Genomic DNA, 23,911 nt, shown 5'->3' with positions numbered 1-23,911 from the left:
ACGAGGCTCTTTCATTCTTATTTCTCTCAACTCAGAATTATCTTAAGGTGCCTGTTAGGGTTTTCAGTGATAAGACTCTATGATTTTATCTCTCTCAACTTACCATCACCTTATAGTGCCCATGAAGGTTTTCACCAATAACACTCTCTCATTTTTTTGTCCTGATTCCTTAAGCTATGGAAGAAAAGTAGTTCCAAAAATGCATAATCCTATCCATTAAATTCTTAGCCTTAACATTCTCAAAGATTTATCTGAAGGACTTTATTTTATTGTAACTTGGCTTTTGATAAGGTTATAAAGAAAGAATGGCATGAGGCCCAAACAACACTTGAGGTAGGGTAGGACTTACAACTTTTGGAATCGACTTAAAAAATGGAGATTAGCTCATGCCCTTATTTCTTTTGACCGGGTAATTCTAAATTATTTATTTTGTTGGACTGATCCTAAGTAGGACTGCCAACATATCTCAATACCGAGAGAGGAGAATCAAGTCACACATAGTTTCGGCAACTTATTCTTTTGCTTGATTCTGATTTTCTCTCCTTTTTTCTTTTTTTTTTGACTCTTTTTCTTTTTGAGACATTTTCTGACTCTATATTTCTTGACACTTTTCTCTTTTCTTTGTTTTTGACATAATTTTTTTCTCTCTTTTTTTTGAAACTTTTTTGACACTATTTTTTTACTCGATACGTTTTTTAAAACTTTGCTGACTCTATCTTGATCCTAAAAATGGGGTATGAAGGAAAATATAACTAAGGCTACAAAGGATGACATAATGTTTGGACAGTAGAATGAAATGCCTTCGACGTATCAATCCTTGAAAATGCAAGTACATATCATGCAATATGAAATGAAAAATAAAGATCATTTGTGACACTTTAGCAACACTATCTTTAACTGAGCATTTGTGTTACATCTTCTTCTACAGTTGTCAAATAAATAACTCAACCTTTGTTGTACATTTCTCACATCTAACAATACATGCTTTTGTGGAGCTTATTTTTTTTCCGTTCCACTTGATATAGGATCACGCATCAACTGTTTGACCTAATTGAGACATGCCTTTAAATTGATGATCATGTTATTCTTGCGATTCTCAAATTAATTGCTTTAATTTTCAAGGAAAGCTTAAACATATCACCAAATGACGCAGCACTCTACCTATTTTCTCAGATTCTTTTTTTCTAACTTTATCCCTATGATTCAAAGTTCATGCTTAAACTAGATTTTAGGATCTAGCTAAAAATTCTGACAGTATGTCATATCACTAGAATCACCATAAAAATATACTTATGTAAAGAAAACAAACGTACGAAACATATTTAAAACCCAAAGGGAAAAGGGACACTATATTTAGTTAAAATTAAAGGTAGAAGGGTTTGGACATAAATGACATAAGGACCAAACAAGATAGATTCTGAACTATAACCCTGAAATAATTCCGATAACAAAAAAGAACAAAAGAAAGACCAGACCTCTTCCTAGTAGGGAGAAGAGTAACTTTTCAATTGTTGAGCCTGACATCTTAACCACTAGGTTGCATATTATCATGACTAGATCTTCCACCACTATTAGACACATTCTCTTTAATAAATAAGATTTAAATCTCCATGCTTAACTTGTTGTTTCCCTCATATTGTGCATTATCGTGCATTGATGAAGGATTATGTGTGACCGTTGTAGTGTCAACATTTTGCACTATGATTAATTTTTGTTGGATTATCCTTTTTATTTGTCTTTTCAAAGCACTTCAACCTTCAATACTATGACCCTAAATATCAGAATGATATGCACATTGTACATGAGGATAAAAATATTTTGAATGTGTATCATGAGTACACCTAAGGAGGGGACTGATCATGCCCAACTTTCTTAACCTCTGGAATAAACTGGCATACAACTCTCAATTGGTGTAAATTATCCTTTGACTTCCTTGTCTTTTCTATCTCCGGACTCGATTGAAACTTGGTCTTAGAAGTTCCTTGGCAAATATATGAGGGTCGAGGATGATGTTGAAGGACCGGTGCATGCCATTATGGATAAAAATATGGATGGGAATACAACTGTGCATTGTTCAAAGGATACTGATGAAGTGGAATGGAATATCTTAGATTTTGCAAAGAGGAACCTTGTTGCAGGTGAGAATGTGGATTTCATTTGTAAGATCTAGATTGAGACTGGAAATATTTCTGAGTTGGACATCTCCATCTCTGATTTTCCACTGGAAAGACAATAGGTGCATTTTTCTTCTTCTTTTCTTTAGTCCCCCTCAACTGATGGCAATATCGTACCAAGTGTTTTACAGAATCTTCGTACCCAACATATTCCTCAAAGTTTGATACCTCAAAGTTAGGAGGAAGGTTAACACTTGATGACATGCCCCAGTCCTTATATGCAACATCTTTAAAATTCGCGAGTCCTAAAGAATTTTTCATAACCTTTGTTATGTTCTTCATTTTCCTAGCCATTTTTTTTTGCTCTTCTACCATGCCAAACTTCTTTGTAAGAAATTTTGGTGATCCAATTGACGTAGATGTGGGATCAGGAGTACAACAGTAATCATCAAGAGTATTGAACATTGATTCACTAGTAAATTAGGGAGCACAATCATTGGACAGAAAGACAAAGTGGGAGCCTCAGTAAAGGGTTGGGCAACAAAAGCAGGGAGGATAGGTGATTCTATCAATGTTGTAGATTTACACTGAAGAGCTAGAGAATGAGTGATGGAATCATTGGGATACTTTTGAGTTGGAGTGAATTCTAAGGCGTATTGTAGCGAATCAATAACAGTAGGAAACTGACTTTGCAATTTTGATACAAATCTTAAGGTATTTGCGAGGTCAATAGTGGGGAATGAAAGGAGAGGCAACCCACTGCCCCAAGCTCGATATATTTCCATCATTTGTTTCCTTAATCTTACTATCTCTTTCTTTAAATTCTTATTTTCTCTTTTCCTTGCTTGATCCATGATGTCACTCTCTATATCTTTGTTGGACATAACTAACCCATCCTTGGATTTGCTGCGATGTAGAGGTCCAATGAGAATGACACAAACAAACCACCTTAAACTAAATGAACAAGAGATAACGAATGCATTAGAGTTCAACACTTTCTCAAGAAGGGCGCCTACGTATCTCACCCCCGAAAGAGAAGAATCAGTTGTTCGTAGTTCATGAATTTTTGATACAATGTGACCAATCAATCTCTCATTCTTTTTTCTTTTCTTCTTTTGAAACTTTAAGAAGAAAAGAAAATAACAATTGTTAAAAGAATTGATGAAAATCTTTTTGAATTTTTCAGCTTCCTATGCAAAATAAAACCTATGATTACCAAAGAAAAATCTTTTTGGGTTTTCAATTTTGAATTTCATATGAAAATGAAACTTGAAACTATTAAAGAAAAATCTTTTTGTAGTTTTCTTTTAAGGATGAATATGAATCACCTACTCTCAACAAAGAGTGATGAAAATCCTTTTGAATTTTTTAAATAAGATCACCGAACCCACGAAGGATTGCCTAGTTCATCCAGATTGGACAATTACAGTTAAATAGCTAAATAAACCCTGACTTAAGAGATACGACCACAAACAGACGGGGAAAAACATCAACAAAATCTTTTTGAGTTTTCAATTTTACACTTCACATAAAAACTCACACCAACAACTATGAAAGAAAAATATTTTTTGTATTTTTTTATATGAAATGTACAACACTTCTACAATCTTTTGAATTTTCTTTATAAAAATTTCCTATTAAAAAAATCTTTTGAAAATTTTCCAATTATGAATGCTTTCTAAAGAGAACAAAAAAAAAAAAAATCTTTTTGATGTCTTTGTTTTCAGAGAAAATGAGTTGAAAGGGTAAAAAAAATCTTTTAAAATTTTAGGATTGTGAAAAAAACCATAAAGAACTCTAAAACTATGGAACTCTCTTTTTTTATTCATTTTTCTATTCTCTTTTTAATCTTTTTGAACTTTTCCTTTGCCTACACATAATTTTATTTAATTCTAACACATGTTTTCCCTAAATTAGTCCGTTAAATGACCCTGTTACCATCAAAGATGCAACAATTAGCACATAAGAATACGTTAGGGGTGAGTCTCCTAAAAAGGACCAAGTGAGTCCTGCTAAGCCTCAATTTGATACAGATAAGCATGATCTAAAGGCTGACCTAGACTGGGGTCCACTAACAAGGTTGTTCGGGGAGCGTATGGTCGATAGTAGTCGAGAGAGCTTTCCACCCACCACATATACCCGATGGATTCTCCTCCTAAAATAAAGATTACTCAACTAGAGGTTATGTACACATGTGTAGTATGAAACTTGTCGTGAAAGAAATGACTCAGGTTACATACATGATTACAGATATAAAGTGGTAACACATATGAGAAAAAATGTAAACATGTAGCGCGTAGGCACTCAACAATGATTATAAAATAACATAAAATATAGCAAAAACATAGCATCTATACACCTATAATGTCACACTAAGTCGATACAACTCAAAATAAAGCTCGAATTCTGAAAGCTCCAACGAAGTCACCAGAGATGTCATGCCCCTCTTCTTTCCCTAAAGGATTGATTTTTAAGTTTCAAAAGGGTTTTATTATTAAGTGACAAAACATAAATTTTTTTTCGAAAAGGACTTTTAACTATAAAAACTCAAAGTAACCACTTGGAATAAATCTGGTGTGTCAAGTCACCTTTGGAAACCTCTTTCAAAATGACTTTTGACTTTTTAAAATTGGTTTACGAATAAAGATTTTGGCTATGGAATTCTATTGACCGAAGGAAAGGTGTTAATCACCCCTCGGTCTCGTGATTCAACAATGGTCAATTCATGATGTATATCGGCTAGTATGACACTATGAAGTAAATAAACCACATAAAACACACAAATTAAACAAACAAAAATTGAAATGTTAATGTCTAGTCTAATTTGTTACAAACCAAAATAAAAATTCTGAAATTAAAACCTAAATTATTCTATCTATCTTATACTACGCTTTACCCAATGCCTCGGGCCTTGATAATGATCGTTCTTCAGAGTACAAAATATCATGGGGCATTCCCTGATAATAAATTCAAATAACCTCGGGGAATTTCCGAGCCAGATGAGTACAATTTCTCCAAATATGATAAAGCGAAACCATTCAAACAACATTTCAAACATTCAAAAATCCAAAAGTCCTAAATTTTTCCTACCTGACCTAGCATTTTCCTACTAGTTTTGATCTAAAACATAATATTATCAAATTTAGCAAATTCTATACCTATTTCGCATCAAACAAACATCAATTAATCACTACACACTAATCACATTTTTATCAGTTTTCAATTATCACCCCAAATACATTCTCAACATGATTAAAACACATCAATACACAATCCACCAATCAAGTAAATCGACAATGCATTAACACAAGCAATTATCCATCACCAATGGAGATTAACCCAACAAACAATGTTTAATTCGATCCATAAAATATAATAAGAGGTGAAATAAAGAGAGGAAAAGAATAGAATTGGACCTCAATTTGATGATTTCAAAATTCAATGTATTATTCTGCTTGAACATAATAGAATTCGCATCTAAAACGTCGAATAATCCCAGCCTCGGTTTAGCCTTGACTATTTCTGCCAACTCGGTTAAAAGATCAAAAATCAACTAGAAACCATACCAGATTTGTGTAAAACATCCCCATTCCACTCATTTACCAGTAGATTCAAATAAAATTAGATCAAAATCATCGGGTTCAATTGGTCTGGGGGGCTAGTTTTGCTACTTTTGATGGTGGTGAGTTATTTTGGAATTTTTCTAGTGATTTTGGTTATGGACGAGAGCTGGGTCGTTGTCATTACTTTACTGGAGCTCCTACGAGCTTAGGCTACTGCCCGGAAGGGTAAAATGGGTTATGTTTTTAGGTGGAGACTACACTTTCCAGTGTAAATTCACTGGAAAGGTCAGCCTCTGTTAGTTTTATCTCTTATTGCTATCCTCTCTTCCTTCATGCTCTATTTTTCTTGCCTCTCTAGTTATATATATCTCTCTCCATTCACCCTCTTTCTCCTCTCTACCAATTATTCACTGTGTTTTCTGGTCGGTGAGAGTTCATATGTATGGCAGTGTGTGTTGGTGTGTGTACATAATTGTATTCTGTGTGAAATAAAATAGAGAGTTAAAATATTCGGTGTGTGTCTTCTGTGTATGCGTATGTGTGATGTAGATGGAAAAATGTGAGGCAGTTTTTCTTCTTCTCTATTTTTGTTCTATGTGTGTATATTCTCTCAAAGTGTGTAAATTCTGTTATGAAGAGGAAAATAAAAAATGACCTTAGGGTGGGTTAGGGGGTATGTGGGATAGGAGGTGAGATGGGGTTGGGGGTGGGGTAGTAATAATAAGATGAGGTGGTTAATTTTGAAAGGGTGGTTTGTTAATTTTTGAAGAATTTTGTTATTTTTTACCTTTAGTGGGGGGATAATCACATGGGGGTAAGGTACATGGTAAGTGTAATACCCCGTATTTCCCTAGCATAATTTAAGTCCCAATACATAAGTATTCATAAATAAAATTTTTGAAATACTCAGTATTTTTAGTTTAGAGCCCGCCCTTGCGTAGAAAATTTAATTAGCTTTCCAACGAAATAAAATTTGCCAAAATCTGATAATCGGGTAAGAAGTTATGGCGATTTTAAGTTTAAGTCATAAAACATCGTGATTTGGGCCCGTAGCACATCGCGGAGAAGTGTAAAATAACAATTGTCAAATTCAAGTAAGACTCTATGATTCCACCTCATCGCGGTGATGTCCCATTTCACATTTGTCAATTTCCGATGAGCCTCTACGATAATGGCGCATTGCGGAGGCGGCCAAAATGGCATTCCAATGGCTTACTGCGATAGTTCCACATCACGCCAAGCTTCTAGGTCCTATCTATCAATTTCCAGTAAGGCTATGCGATACTGGCGCATAGCGCCAGAGCCTTAAATCAGGGTTTTCATCCTTTCAGTTCCGCATTATTAATTTCCAAGGGGCTGTTTGGTCATTTTCCTAAGCCCTAAACTCAACCTACAATACGAGATTTAACCCCTAAGTGAACTGAATATTCTTCATTTATTCAATTCCTCTAAAAATCAAAGATCCCCTTATCAAGAACAAGAAACCCTAGGTCTCAAATTCAAGATCAAATCTCAAGAACTCACCATCAATCCACTAAAATTCCTTAATCTAGTCATATTAAATGTTCATTCATATGTTCCTTTAACCCATGAAGTCCAAGTATCCGATTTTAATTACAAATGTATACTCTTTTCCAGTTACTTTGTTTTAAATTAAGCTTTCAACCATGAATCTCCATGAACTATGATTCTACACCATGTATGAATGAAATTTTGGTTGTTATTCAATTCCCCTTGTTTTAATGTTATCGCTGATTGAGTTAAATCATGATTTAATGCTATTTATGTTTAATTCATGCTATTAATGTTTAATTCATGGTATTAATACAAATTTTATAACATTCCCATGTTTGATTAAGCAGTAAACTACAAGTGTTTGATAAAATGCCAACAAGAATAAGTAATTAATAAAAGTTTTTCATGCTAAGTCCTCTAAGTTAATATTGTGTTACTAAGTTTGCTTTTGAGTCATGGGGGTATTAAATACCCAAAAACTATAGTTGTTTACTTCATCGTGTTTCAGTAGTTTCAGAATAACTTCAGATTGTGTTATGAGCATTATCAAACGGTCAGTTAAAGTCAAAAAAGTCTAGTATTTTAGTGTCTTTCAGTTGGTTGTAGGATTTAGCAACAAGCGAGTGTCGGGAAGGCGACATCCCTGTCAGATAGGCAAAGTTGCTAGTAGCAGTCCCTACACTCCAGAACTATGCAGCCAGCATAGGTTATGAGAAGTCACCCGTTAATTTAAGCATGATTATCTTGCAGGGGTCACCAGTCATTCAGGATTGACACCCTTAATCCTTCGGGATAGTACATTTGTCGAGTGGATCCATACAATCTAGCATTAGTACCCATGGCACGGCATCAGCACCCTTCCAACTAGGGTTATAGGTTTGACCCCAATTAGGTCAGATTAGGGAATGTCGGTTAGATGACACCTCCTACAGTCTCAGTTCAATAATCAGACAAGTAATTCATTCTCAGTGTTGTTTGACTAATGCATCCAGATATCAGTTATTTTAGTATTTCAGTTTACAGATTTTTATTCAATTCATGTAATATGCTTGGTCATGCATCCCCAGTATCTACCTCATTTGGCATACCAGTACATTTAAAGTACTGATCACATACCTTTTTTTTGCACTATTATGTATATAACATAGGTTCTGATGCTCAGTTTCTGGATTGTGCTTAGACTTCTCAGACATTCAACAGTAGTAGTGGTGATTCCTCGTATTTTGAGGACAAATTATTTTATTTCATGCTTTCAGACTATTAGTTAATTGGAGTTAGCTGGGGTTGTCCCATCAACTCTTAGTTAGTCAGTTTAGAGGCTTTTCAAATACTACAGTCATTTATTCAATATTCAGACTTCAGTTGACATGTTAGTTTGTTATTCAGTTTATCTCAGATTTCAGTATTCATTAAGACTTAGATAGTTATTTTTTCTGATTCATAATTTAGTATTTTTTTTGTTATTAAAACCTTATGGCATATCAGTTTTCTTCCATATTTATGATTATGTTATTCAGTTCTCACAACAGGTACCAACTCATGGGTTAGCTTATGGTTCCTCGGGACTGTAAGCACCGTGTGACACCCATGATGTAGTCTCGGGGTGTTACAAAGATGGTATCAGAGTAGAAGGTTTTAAATTTTCCTAGGATGTCTAAAATTCATGTCAAGTGGAGTCATTTGCATGGGTGTGTAGCACGTCACACTTATGGGCAAGAGGCTATAAGGCATTTCGAAAAAGTTTCCCTTCTTTTAGTATTTGTGTCGTGCGAAAAAGCATGACATCATTTAAAACTATGTATATAATCTAATCTTCCTTTCATTTACAGAATATGCCTCTCAAAAAGAATAACAAGAGAGGAATAGGAAACCAGCTAGCACCTCCACCTGTCCAGGCAGATCCTTTAGATGAGCATGTCTCTTATGCAGAATTCAGGGTTGTGTTCACCAATCTAAAAAATTCTATAGAAGCTCAAAATAAATGACTAAATATTCTTCCAGCCAACCAAGTGGCCAATACTGCTACAACCAAAATTTGGGACTTCACCCAGATGAATCCTTCTTCTTTCACGGGATCAAAGTCTGAAGATGATCCACAAGAATTCTTAGATAAAATTTCTGTATAATAATTTATCCTATCTGTGCTATAATGTATATCTAATTCTAGATTTTCAATGTTATTTATTATCTTGTGTTGTTCTTCTCGTAGTGAGTTTTTTAAATTATATAAACTATCACATGTACTTTTATCTAAATTTTCTAAGGTTTTTTCTATCCATACTAATTTTTCTTTTAGGTTTTCCATTATTTATCTAATTCGGTTTCTATAATTAATTTCATTATTTAGATTTTCTTGATTTTCTCTAGTTTGTCTAATATATTCTAACATTTTTTAATCTGAATAATATCCTTCTGGGTAAATTTCCTCGTATAACTGTTCTAGACAATTTGTAGTCTCAATTTCATAGTTTATTACTTCTTCTAATATTATTTTCTTAATATCTATTATTTCTATATCTTTGAGTATATATAAGATAAAACTTTAAGATAATCTAGGTAATCTATCTTTTAAAATTGGTTTTATTATAGTGTTTTGTAGTTGTTTGTTTTAGCCTTAGTAGTTTTTGCATATTTTTATTAAGAAATTTTATATCTTTATTTTCCATGTATTTATTTATATTTATTTTTATCTGTTTTTCTGGTAACTGTATTTTTTTTTTATATCTTTTCCTAAAAATTTTATGTAACTTATCATCGTAAGTATTTATAAGAGTAGTTAGGTAGATATGGTATATAATTTACTCTAGTCATGTAATATTTACCAAAAGCTTTTTCTAATATGATTTTTCTTATATCTTCTACTTTTATATTTCTAAGTGCATACAAAATAAGTATTTTGAATTTATCTACCATCACATCAGATAAATTATCATTCATTTTCATAAAATTGCTTTTTTCAAAATATTCCCTTCAACCATGTACATAAAATATAGTCATCTTAGCTTACTATATACTAGATTATTCTTAAATAATATGTTCTTCCGTCACTATTAACATGGTAATTCGGATACTTTTTCCCTTAAACAGCGCCTCTACTTTGGTTACTCCCCGCCACGGCTTCTTGCCTCATTGGTTTCACCTTTAGGATGGCATAGTCCTTAGGGATTTTTTTCCGTTTCCTCTTTGTTAATAAACTTCTTAACATATTATTCTTCGAATAATTCTACTATAAAGTAACTAATATGAATTTATTTTATCATATCATGATTGTTGGGAATTATGAAATTAGCTATTCATAATTATAAATAGATATACCTGTTCGGATAGCTTTGATATTTCTGAGTTTTGTTGCTCCATAGCTTTTTCCATTGAAATATGTTTATCTAATTAACTGAGTAAAATATTTTTTGTGGAGTGGAGAGAGGAAAGTTGCTTCAACGCATGAAGGCTTGCTTTTGCAATGCCTTCTGCCTTTGTTATATATAGAACGAAAAAGTAAGTTTTACAATCACATGTTTCTTAAGACTAAAACTAAAGAAAAAAAAGTCAACAAAAGTGGCCTTATGGCCTAACCTACTCTAAAGAAAAGTCATAAATGTAAGAAAAGTAATAATTGATTTACATTATTGTATCGTAAGAAAAATTTGTATAATAAGTCCAAATATCTTCCGTTGTCGTATCTGCTCCATTATTGCTCTTCACCTTATCTTTCCAGCTGGCATTTTGTCTTTTTTATTCTAGATGTACCTCTGGAATAATATTATCTTCTCCATTGCACCTCGAACATTGGTGGTCTGGATATTTGTGTCCAATTATTTTACAGTATCTTGTTAGCAGTCCGTCTGAAATAAATCCTTTTTTATTGCTCTTGCGGTAGATTGTTTTTCTGGGTTGAGTAGTGTTATTATCCATTGTCTTACGTCTTCCATATCTGCTTGTCGTAGCTCTTTCGAATTTGAATATATTATTTGATGATCTCTTGAATAGTAGCTCCATATTGGGTTTCCGTTAGTATAATTATTTGCTAATTCTTGAATGATCGTAGCTAGTCCAATAAGTCGTTTATTTGCATAAAAATCTGGTATCTCAATTCTGGGTATCTCCGGTTGTTGCGTAATATCTGCTGGTATAATCATATCTCTTGTTAATCCTATCTTTACAACTTGTATAACTGGTTTTATTTCATCATATAATATCTCTGCTGGTGCAGTATAACACTTTATATAAAATAAATTTCCTTTTGTTATTCTTTTGTAGGTAGTGAATATCTTGTATAATTCCTCCATAGCTGTTAGCTCTTCTCCGTCTTGGGTATATATGGTATTTAGTAGTCCATAGTCAAAACAGGTTTTAACTAGGCTTGGGTTAGTTTTGGGTAGTGCAATTAATTTATTATATCCTTGTAATTTTTGGGTTATATAATTGGTATTTGGTTCTTTGATGTCTGTAGCTCTGGGGTTATGGTTTAGAAAGGTTTGTACTCTGTATATATTTTCTATGTATTTCTGGGCGGTGTAGTTGTATACTTTTTTGTCTTGGTTTAGGCTATCTCGGTATGTGTTAACTTGTGGGGGTATGAATAAATGGTCTTTTTGTGTTTTTGGTGTAAATGGTTTTTCAAATATTTTATTCATATTTACATTCTGGTATCTTGGTCTATTAACTCCTTTGCTTGTACCTGCAGAAGTAGATTGATAAATGTTATGGGTTTTATGGAGTGTCCCAACGTCTCCTTCTAGCTCTGGAACTTTAATGTCTTCCGATCGACATAGCTCTGCACACTGCTGAGTTAGCTGATTTGTAGCTATAGACTTCAGTTTATCTTCATTAGTCTTTAGCTTTTCTATCTCATTACCCATACTGTTCACTTTCATTGAAAGCGTAGTTAGGGTGTTAAGTATTTTTTCTAGAGTATCTTCTTCTATTATTTCAGTCTGTGTAGCTTTGTCTTGATATGTAATCTGCAATAACATTTTTGTTAGTACTGATCACTTCAATTGTAAATGTGAAATTTAATATATTTAAAACTAGTCTCCGAATCTCTTTTGTTGTAACTGAATTTTGTATTTTCTTTGTTAACCACCATCGTACCTGTGTATTATCTGTTCGTACAATAAATTTGTTATATACAATATATGGCTCAACTGCTAATAAACATTTATATAATGAGCATAATTCTTTCCTATTTATTTCCCATTTTATTTTTGTCTCGTTGAACGTACCTGAGTAGTATCTACAATGGTGTTCTATTTTTTCTGCTTCATATCGATATTTAAGTACTCCTCCGTAACTATATTCACTGGCATCTGCTTCTACTATATATATAAATTTTGTATTTTCGTCTGGAAATTGTAATTTTGGTAATTCTCTACAAAGTAATTTTATTTTTTTAACTTGTTTTTTATCTTTTTCATCATAGTTATATTCTATATCCTTTTTTAATTTTTTCTGTAGTGGTTTTAAAGTTTCTGCTAATTTTGGAATATATTCTCTTACTTGGTTTACTAGTCCTAAAAATGATTGTAATTTCTTTTTTGTATCTAATTCTTCTTTCGAATTTATTATTTTTTGTACTATGTGTTGTTGCATTTTTACTCCACTTTTATCTATTTGTATTCCTAAAAATTCTATCTGATTTTTCATAATTTTAGATTTCTTTTTGCTTAGACTTATTCCAGATTTTTCTATTATATCTGTGAACTGTTCTAATAATTTTAAATGTTCTTCTTTGGTTTTTGTGTATAATAATATATCATCTATGTATACTATACAATTAGATAATTATTTAAAATAATTATCCATAAAATGTTGATATCTACCTGGTGCATTTTTATATCCAAATGGTAACACGTTCCATTCATAAAATCCTTGTGGTACCGTAAATGCGGTTAATTCTTTAGATTCTTCTTCTAGCATTAGGTGGTAAAATCCTGATTTACAATCAAATTTGCTAAAATAATAGTATCCTTGGATTTGTCTTATTTTTAATATCTTATTTGGTATCGGATAATTATATGTTATAGTTTTTGCATTTAGATTTCTATAATCAATAACCATCCTACTTTTTCCTCTTTTTTGTTCACTATGTTTATTTACTATAAATGCTGGACTATTATGTTTACTATTACTTTTTTGTATATATTGTTTTTCTAGTAATTCATCTATGTGCATTTTAAATTCTTTTAAATCATCAAAATTATATGTTAATGGTTTTTGTGTTATTACGCTATTTTTATCTATTAATTTAATTTTTATAGTAGTTTTATGTTTTTTCCATCCTTTTAATGGATCTTCACTATATAATTGTTCTAATTTTTTCTGAATTATTTCTATTTTATTTATTGAAAATATAGTTATTTCTGTTTTATTTATTGAAAATACTACTAGTTCTAATGTATCTTCAGTATTTTTTATATTTTCCAACTTTTGTGTAATTTTTTCACTTCCTTTTATCCAATCAGTTTTCTTTCTTATTTTATTATTAACTCTTTTTGCTCTTACTTTTTGTTTACATGGTGTTGTAAACCACCAGTCTGTTTTGGTTATTATATGTGGGTATAATTTATCTAAGAATGACATTCCTAAAAGTATATCTTTTGATGTTAATTCATAATTATAAATTTCTTCTATTGTTAATATCTTATCCCATACTTGTATTTTTACATTCCTAGCTTTATAAGTAATTAAGCTTCCTTCATTATTAAATCCTTTAACTATTATTGGTGTTTTTAATTTATCCCATTTGCTTTCTGGTAAGCAATTATATCTGCATAAATTAGCTTCTGCTCCCGTATCTATCATAGGCGTATAATATCTACTGTAATAACCTTCTACTACTATCTTCATTAATACATATATCTTCATTTCATGTTAAGACTCTTTTTAAGAATAACTTTTCTTTGTTATAGGTTAGGGTTAATTGTGTATGTTCTATATTATATGGTTTTACATGTTCTAACCATTTTATTCCTAATATTATATCTGCTTTTTGCATGTCGTCCTTTACTTCAAATTCTATTTTTATTTTTCTAACTCCTAATATTATTTCTTTTTTTGCTATATTTTTATTATTTAGTAAACTTCTTGGTAGATCTGGGCATATATCATTGTCAGTTTTTATTTCTTCATTTCTTACTAGATATTTTGCTATATGATTTTCTTCTTGTCCTGTATTCCAAAGTATTAAATATTCTTTTTCATTTATATTTCCCGTTATGTAATATTGGTTTAAATTACTTATTGAATTTGTTTCATAACTTGTTCTTTTTGATGAGCTTGATGATTCTGGTTTTTCATTAGCTATTCTTTTTGTTGTACTTATTCTATCATTTACTATTTCTAAATTTTCTTCTGTATCTATGTCTCTATAGGTATAGTCATTATTATCTATTGTTTTTACTATTTGTTCGAATGGGCTTTCAATTTGTATTTTGTTAATCTTATTTTTTCCTGTTATTTTATGTTTTGTTGTTAATACATATAGATTTTTACATCTTGCTGTAAATATTTTACTTCCTGGGGTTAATTCTATTCCTGATATTTTCCAATATAATACTAATGATTTATTTATATTTCTATCTATTACTGCTACTGAATAATTTGCACTTATTATAAATTTAAATTTTTGATATATTAGATTTCCTTTTACGGCAGTTATTATGCTCTTTTCTATAGGTTTTATAATTCTATCGTCTACTAAATATAATTCTATTGGTGTATCTATTCCTTCTCTAAAACATGCTTTTATTAATATCTCTGTACCTCCAAGGTGTACATATTTTATTGGATCTCCTTTACTTTTTATATCATTTATTTCTTTATCAATTATTCTTTTTGTTACTAATGGTATACTAGCTTTTCCTTTTGCTTATCTGCAGTCTATTACATGTTCTTTTTGACATACTACATAATATTCATCTTTTTTCCTAGTAAAAATATTTTTTATTGTTGGTATTTTAAATATTTTCTCTACACTTAAATCTAATTCTTTTCCTTTTATTTCATCAAATATGTTACTATCAAATATTATTTTTTGTTTCGTTCCTTCATCATTTAAATATTCTTCCTTTGTTATTATTTTTATATCTTCTTCAGTCATTTGATTCATCTATTTCGCTATCTATTTCATTATCTGTTTCGTTTTCTGAAATTTCATATATACTATCTTCACTTTCTAATTCATAATCTATATAATCTATCTGCATATATTCGGTATTATCTATTTTTATTTCTGATATTTGTTTATTTTTTGGATTTTTAGGTAATTTACAATCTTTAGCTAAGTGTCCTAACTTTCCACAATTATAACAAGTACATTCTTTTATAGATTTCTTTTTTCTGTATGGTCTTTTATGTTTATAATTTTTTACATAATATCTTTTTCTTGGTTTCTTATATTTATATTTTGATTTTTTATATTTCTTATATTTCTTATGCCTTTTTCTTTTCTTATAATATCTTTCTTCGCATCCAAATTGGGGTGCTATTTTATTTTTGCAACAAGCTAAATTTCTTATTAATGTTTTTTCCATTTTTAATTCTTCTCTATATTTTTCACATAAGTTTCTATACCATTGTTGTAAATATTTTATTCTTGCTCCTAACGTATCTACTATTTTTGCTTCTTCCCAACTTTTTATTATTTTCGAACTAAATGGCTCGGGTAATTTACTAAAATATAATTTTCTTATTTCTTTACTTTCTTCTATACTATATGCTCCTTTGTAATAATATTCTTTAAATGCGCAAGTATATTCATCTATATAACACATATTACATATTGCTAATTTCAACATTAAATTTCTATTCATATCTCTTTCTTCATTTTGTTCTTCTTCGATTGTTGTCGTACTACCAAATTCATCTTTTATAGCTGTTTCATATTTTTTAAATAATTCTATAGGTGTTAGTTTAGTTGTTGTCGATGATGTTCCTTCTATAGGTTTATTAGTTCTTAATACTTTTTTGCTATTTTCAGTTAAATTTGCAAACCATAGCTTTACTGATCCTGTTAGGGTTTTTCTATATATTCCGGTGCATCTGTGATATTTATATTATTATCTAATAATTGTTTTGTCATATATCCTATCCATAATTGTATTTTTTTTTCTGTATCTATTACACAGTCTAGATCTAAAAAGTTATAATTTTTATTCACTATTTGTTTTGGTATCCATTTATCATATTCATTATATTTTTTAAATTTATTCTTATAATATATAGGTTTTCTTATTTCTGTTGTTTTAGGTATTATATTTTCATTTTCTTTTTTATCAAGAGTATTTATTTCTGTGTGGGTATTTTCTAAGTTTTCCTCATTAATTTCTTCTTGTTCTTCATTGATTTCTAAATTTTTTGTATTTGTTAATATTTCTGTATATGTTTCACTATCTTCGGACTCATAATTATCTGTCTCTTCAATATCTATATTATTTATTTCTAATTCTTCGTTTTTTATCTCTAATTTTTCCTTAAATTGATTTATCTCGTTCAGTAATTTCTGTTCTCTATCTTTTTCTTCTTTTTCTTTTTGTCTTTGTTCATACAGCTCTTTTAACATTTGTAATTATTTTTCTAATTCAGCAATTCTACTATTTTTGGTTTCTTCTATTTTTCGTATTTCTTCCGTAGTTTGTTGTTTTATTTTTTCTATTTCCTTTTTCCTATCTATCTCTTCATTTTCTTTTTCTATTCTTACCATTGCTGTTAATTTATCTTCTAATTTTAATTCTTCTTTTTCTAACATTAGATATAAATGTTCGCCTATTTTCTTATATCTTCGTCCTAGATTAGAAAATACTATTTTTATTTTTGATTCTTCGTAGTTTTCATATATTTTTTCATCTATTATAAATTTTTCTTTATTCATTTTATTGTGAATAGGTCATGTTGATATACATATTCTAAACTATTTATTTGTGATTCTAATTTTGATATTTCATCTTTTTGTGTATCTATTGAATTTTTACTAACTCCGGCAAATATATTATAATGTAGTCTTTCTAGTCTTATTTTTAATTCTTTTAGTTTTTCAGAGATAATTTCTTTTAATTCTTTATATTGTTGTACCTTATTCATTTTAAATTATATTTATAATATCTTGGTGGATATCTAAATCTAATTTTATCATAATTAGGTGGTATATATCTCATTCTTCTGGATTTTAAATGTGTTATTAATTTTGATTCAATACTAGATATTAATGTAATTAAGTAGGCTAATTTTTGTGGATTTTCTTTTGTTTTATTTAGACTTATATATTCTGAATAATTACTAATTAAAGATTCTTTAATTTTTCTAAAAACTTCTCTATTTTTAAATGGTCTTCGCATAATTAATCAATTATAAGTAAAAATTTTTAACTCTAACATGTATATTCTAACTCTAACATATACCATTTGTAGGGGGGTGCGCGGATTTAATAGATCTAATAGATTTAGTAGGTTTCTAGTGAATCTATTTTTATTAGTGCGTGAATATTTTTTAAATTTTGTTTCAATATCTTTTAATAATTTACTTTTTTCGTAAGATATATTCATTAATTATTTTATCCTGTAGTAATTGCAGCGTTACAAATTTCTGTATAATAATTTATCCTATCTGTGCTATAATGTATATCTAATTCTAGATTTTCAATAATTTATCCTAAAAATGATTGTAATTTCTTTTTTGTATCTAAAACCAAGGGTCTACCAATCCTAATATTGATATTAAATAGTTGCTGGTGCAGTCGATATTTGCATCAGAAAACATTTTATTGAAGCTTTTGCTTGGCGGCCATTTGAAATTAGCGAAGACTTCTAAATAAGAAATTGGCTCTAAAAACCGCCGAACTACCTGATAACAAAATTATCATTTTCAAAAAATAATAAATGACTTGGGCAAGCTATGGAGAAGTTTAAACAGTGAAAATAAGCATAAATATAGAAAATGACCTGAACCGTCATTACATATTGTCTTGTAAGTAATGTTCAATAAGAAAAGCTGAACATATTCCACACTAATGAGAAGTCCAATTATTGTATCATAAGAGAAAGTACAACTACCTGCTCTTTACCCCGAAAAAAAATAGAATATAACCATTAGTGCCCGACGATCCACAAGCAAGATTATCATGTTACACCGGACTGCTCATAGGATTGAGTATTACTACAAAAAAGAAATGGGTCATTGTGACTTAAATGGAGAATCTATTTGATAAAACCAAACTTAAGAGTTCTCAAAATGTTTAGAGACACTTCCTGTTGACAACTAAGGGACAATTTTCATCATACTCGCCCTTCGTTATTAACATATGCATGGGATGTAGATAGCACTGTTAAATCCCTTAACCTTAAAAGAGATAACCCGAAGACATTCATAGTTGAAAAACATTATTTGGGATTCGTCCATTGTTGAATGTTTTATTTACTAGTGAAATAATGCAAATTAAAAGAGATAACCTATTGGAATGTTTGGAGGGAAGCTAGAATTGATCCTCCTATCAATGTGTTGTACTTCCTCTCACGTGGTGTAACCACCTCGATCTTTATGCTGCTTAAGCAAGAGCAATGACTTCCCTGCTCATACGTTCTTTATGCTGGTTAAGCAAGAGCAATGACTTCCCTGCTCATATGTTCTGCTATTCCAGGAAACATAGTTGAGCAACCACTAAGTACAATGTTACCAAATAAATCTTTCCTAATATCTGCATCACATGACACGATTGAATAGTATGTTTTTTCGTGAATTCCTGTCATTTCCATTCTAATCAATGATGGCTTGAAGAGGACTTTAGGGCAACGGAACCTCTCAGAACAAATAGTTAAGACGTGTCCATCGTGAAGCTCATAGTTCTTCTCAAATGATGATTAAACTTTTGCCTCTTCAATCTCCTGCAACATAACCAAACTTCTCCTTCAGATGACAAAAAAGTTCTCTATTAAGGTGATAACAAAATATAGAACAACCACTCTCCTGGAGAATCTTGATGAGATATTCGGTAAGGTCATGACAAGCAAGATTTAACCTCGAAATAGCATAGGGAAGTACAGGTCCCTTATAAATGGAGACAGTGTAGGTCATAGCATAACCAGAATCAATCACCATACCTTGTTGAAAAATAACAAACGAATAATGCACACATTCAAATAAGTAAGAAACAAGAATATGTTGGTATTTCATCTGCATCTTACCATTTGTCCGACCACTATCATAGAGAGAAAGAACAGCCTGGATTGCAACATGCGTGGCTGGTACATTACATATCTCAAACTTGATTTGAGTCATAACCTCTCTATTAGCCTTGGGATTAAGTGGTGCCTCACTCAGAAGAATGGAATGCTCCTCGGGGGCAACATAAAGATCATTGTAAAATGTGTGATGCTAGAGTTTCTAGATATCATCCCAGTTTCTTACTATTCCTTGTTCAATGGGATATTTCAGAGTCAAAGTACCTCTTTTAGATTGAGCACCATCATAAATATAAGAAACTTTTTGTCCAATTCTAACCATTACACCAGAGTGACTAGGATGACAAACTATACCTGGGAAAATTGACCTTGGAGAATCATCCCCAACAAATCCAATGTTCGGAATAAAACAAGCAGTCATTATTATTAGTAGGTTATATCAGGAACAATAAAAGTTAACGCCATACAAGTAATTTGAAATGTGACCAGTTTATTCTAACTAACCTTGCTCATTCCCATTCCATTGTCAAAAATAAGAAGTTGACTTTCCTTTTGATCAGCCATTTTGTAAGGACTTGAAGTATTAATTTTGCAAGTCTATTTTAGGTAAGACATCACTGGACAAATAGAGATTAAAAGTGAATCGTTCACAAAATCAGTTTTACATGTGAGAAACTTATTCATCTATATAGTTTAAATCTCCTTTTTATCTCCCTTCAAGCTAAAGGTGAGATAGGTTCTCGTTTCTCCGGAATAAATCTTAAACCATTAGAAAATATTGTTGGGTTATTAAGATGTGTGAATGGAAAATAAAAAGGTGATTTTTTTTTGTAAAGACTATAAGCGAATGGATGCAATTTGTATAGGTACCTTTTCGGATTGAGTAGCTATAACCTTTCCAATGGTTATGACTTTCCCAAAGAGTTGAACCTTTATGAAGGGGTGCACCTTTCTAAACCATTGCCTTCTCTTCATGAAGCAACACCTTGATGGTTACAAATACCTGAATGTTTCCTCAGGTAAACACAATTATTTTTCGGTAGAAAAACAATCTTTTTCATCTTCGAAAAACTCTCGTGTGATCATCAAATCGTTGAGTGTGTTTAAAATTTCTGAAAATCTGAGGCACATAAATTTTAGAAAGAGAATCATTTTATTTTTGGAGGAAATATTTCACAACCTTGGGTACTTGAGGTGAATAAATTCCTAAATGAATCACCGTGCATTGGGTGGACTTGATTCTAGAATTTTCTACTTCATCTTCTTTCTTAAAGTTGATAAAACACTTCATTTTGATAGTTCATTTGATTATTCATTTTTACTTATGTTTGAAGTTGTTGTAACTTCATTGTAGTTCTTGAAAGTTGTTCTTGAATTTAGTATTGATGTTTGGTTTGAAACATATAGATTTTTGTACTTGCCGGAACAACAATCTTAAGGAATTTATCTCGTAATCTGTATTGTTTGTTTTCTTGAGATAAAACTTTATTCTTTCTACACTGTTTGAACTTAACAAGTAATTTCAAGAAATAAAAACTTCATCACAAGTTAAAGGTCATTAAATTAACGATTAGAAAACATAAAAACATCATCTTTAAACTAAAAACAAGTAGTGTTTAAAGTTGCTACAACTTATAAAAAGTATATTGATATACTAAAGGTGATAGTATTTTTGTGACAGGAAAAATTATTACTGATGGTGGGACAAGTGTAGCAACAACGAATGTTGCTACAATAAGTCACACACCAGCACCACCCGCTATGGCACTACTAGAGTAGCCCAAAAAATTTTTGGGTATAGATTTTAAACGTTGATGTTCTTCTATTCAACAACCTTGTATCTTAAAAGATTTACTTATAAAGATGCTTAATAAGTGACCAAAGGTACCTCAGACAAGGAGCGATTTGCTATAATAGAGGAATGAAATATTCTAATTTCCTATACAGAAAATATATTCTAAGTGGTCTTCAAGATGATTTGTACAACGTGTATAGCAGAATAAAGACATCAAAAGAGTTGTGGAATTGCTGGTATGATAGTATATGACTGAGGATGCTGGAACTAAGAAGTTCTTTGTTGCAAGATCTTTGAATACAAGATGATTAATAGTAAGACTGTTGTATCTTAAGTATAGGAATTGCAAGTTATCTTCAATTATCTCCTTGATGAAGGTATGAATGTAGTGAATACTTTATTTGAACATGTTAAATATCTTCTCAATATTCACATGCACTCTATTGTAGGTTTGATTGTGAACAAGTCCTTTCAAATTGCTATAATAATAGAGACGTTGCCACCATTGTGGAACGACTTCAAAAATTACTTGAAACATAAAAAGAAGGAGATGACAGTCGAAGACCTCATTGTGAGGTTGCTCATTGAGGAACACAATAAAGCCGCAGAAAGAAGGTCGAAAGGAAATTCTGCAATGAGGCAGCTAAGATTGTAGAAGATGACCCCAACAACTCAAAGAAGCGAAAGAAAGCTGGAAAACAAAGCAATCCACCTTAGAAAAAATTCAAGGAGAAGTGCTTTAATTGTGGTAAGATTGGCCACAAGTCAAAAAATTGTCGTGCCCCAAAGAAAGGCAAAAAGAAGGATCAAGCTAATATAGTTGAATCCAAGAATGAAATGGATGATCTATGTGCAATGCTTTAGGAATGTTACTTTGTGGGAAATCTTAAAGAATGGTGGATGGATTCTGGTGCCACCCATCATATTTGTGCCAATAAAAAGTTTTTTACAGCATTCTCTCAGCTTAAGGTGAAGAGAAAATTTGTATAGAAAATTCTACAACTGCAAAAGTTGAATGAACATAAAAATCTTCTTGAAAAGAATGTCAGGCAGAGTATTGACTCTTAACAACGTCCTTTATATTTTGGAGATGAGGAATAACTTGATTTTTGTAGAACTTATTAACAAAAATAGATTCAAATATTTATTTGTTTTTAGATAAGATTGTACTTGGTAAAGGGGAAGTGTATGTAGGAAAAGGATACGTCACTGAGGGCCTATTTAAGATGAATGTAATGACAGTTGAAATCAATAAAAGTTCTATTTCTTCTTACTTTCTTGAGTCTAATGAATTATGGAATGAACTATTACGACATCTAAATTACAAAACATTGCGAAAACTGATTAACTTAGAAGTTTTGGCAAACTTTGAGTGTAATAAATCAAAATGAAAAACGTATGTGGAATCCAAGTATGCTAAGCATCTGTAGAAGACTGTTGAAAGAAATTCCAATCCCTTAGAATTAATCCATACTAACATTTGTGATATGAAGTCAACACTATCTCGTGGTGGAAAAGAGTATTTTATAACTTCTATTGACGATTGCACTAGGTATTATCATATCTATTTGCTAAATGGTAAGGATGAAAAAAGAGATTCATTTAGGCACTACAAAATTGAAATTAAAAATTAGTTAGAGAAAAAGATCAAAACAGTAAGAAGTGATAGTGGTGGAGAATATGAATCTTCGTTTGCGGAAATATGTGTAGAGAATAGAATTGTCCATCAAACTACTGTCCTGTATTCATCTCAATCTAATGATATTATGGAAAAGAAGAACCGAACCTTAAAGAAAATGATGAATTCCTTACTTAAAAGATTAGGTTTACCACAAAACGTGTGGGGGAAGCTATCCTTACAATTAATCGAATACTTAATAGAGTGCCCCATAGTAAGACACTATCAATTCCTTATGAAAAATGAAAAGGAATGAAACCCAACTTGAAATACTTCAATGTGTAGGGGTTTCTAGCAAAAGTCCAAGTTCTTATACCTAAAAGGGTGAATATAGGACCTAAGACATTTGTCACAACCTGACCTGAGGCCTTGACCGAGATGGCATATTGAACCATGAAGGCCCAAGCACCTTTTTCTATCTGGCAATCATGCACAATGTTCATACAATATAAAGAAATGGGAAAGTTAAAGAAATAGGAACATGGTCATTCCTTTACTTAGACTAGACAATACAAAATATAAACTCATACCTGTACAAAACACATGACACCCATTTGTGAAATCTGTAATAACATGAAAATAACTTTGGTCTAAAAATTTGGACAAGACACCGAGTCGAACCATAAACTAAAATAAGCGACATGTTTCATAACCAAGCCTTCTGAAATAAGGGAGGCTCACTATTTGCAAACTTTTGACAATGTCAATCTACATTTTAGCAGGACCTCAGACTGAGCTCAGATCTTGAAATATAGGGGGTCAATACAAATGTACTGGTACATAGAACAATCCAAACATAAAATATATTTATCTGCAACATAGGTTATAGTGTTTCAAAAGATACATGTTATCTTTAAAACAATTGAAAAATACATGGGCATCAGCTAAATCTTTCAAATGACATTCTGCAAATTATGACTCTACACTTTATCTTACTCATGAGATATTTGGAATCCGCCCTTGACTCGATGGCCAAGAACCCAATCCAAGTTTGCCACATGGGTTAGAGTCTCTGCTTCTCTACTACGTCATTGGGCCATTCCCAACATAAAATTATCCCTTCTTAGTAACATAAG

The 23,911-nt window shown here is 31.1% G+C and overlaps 1 pseudogene; it reads right to left on the bottom strand.

Moving 5' to 3' along the window:
• Window positions 1-18,633: 18,633 nt before the first annotated feature.
• Window positions 18,634-19,926, bottom strand: LOC107845811 (annotated as a pseudogene).
• Between the last annotated feature and the right edge of the window lie 3,985 nt (window positions 19,927-23,911).

Source organism: Capsicum annuum, chromosome 4 (assembly GCF_002878395.1).
Source record: "Capsicum annuum cultivar UCD-10X-F1 chromosome 4, UCD10Xv1.1, whole genome shotgun sequence".
Taxonomy (NCBI): Eukaryota; Viridiplantae; Streptophyta; class Magnoliopsida; order Solanales; family Solanaceae; genus Capsicum; species Capsicum annuum.
The sequence above is the reverse complement of the archived record's forward strand: the minus strand, read 5'-3'. Positions and strand labels throughout refer to the sequence as shown.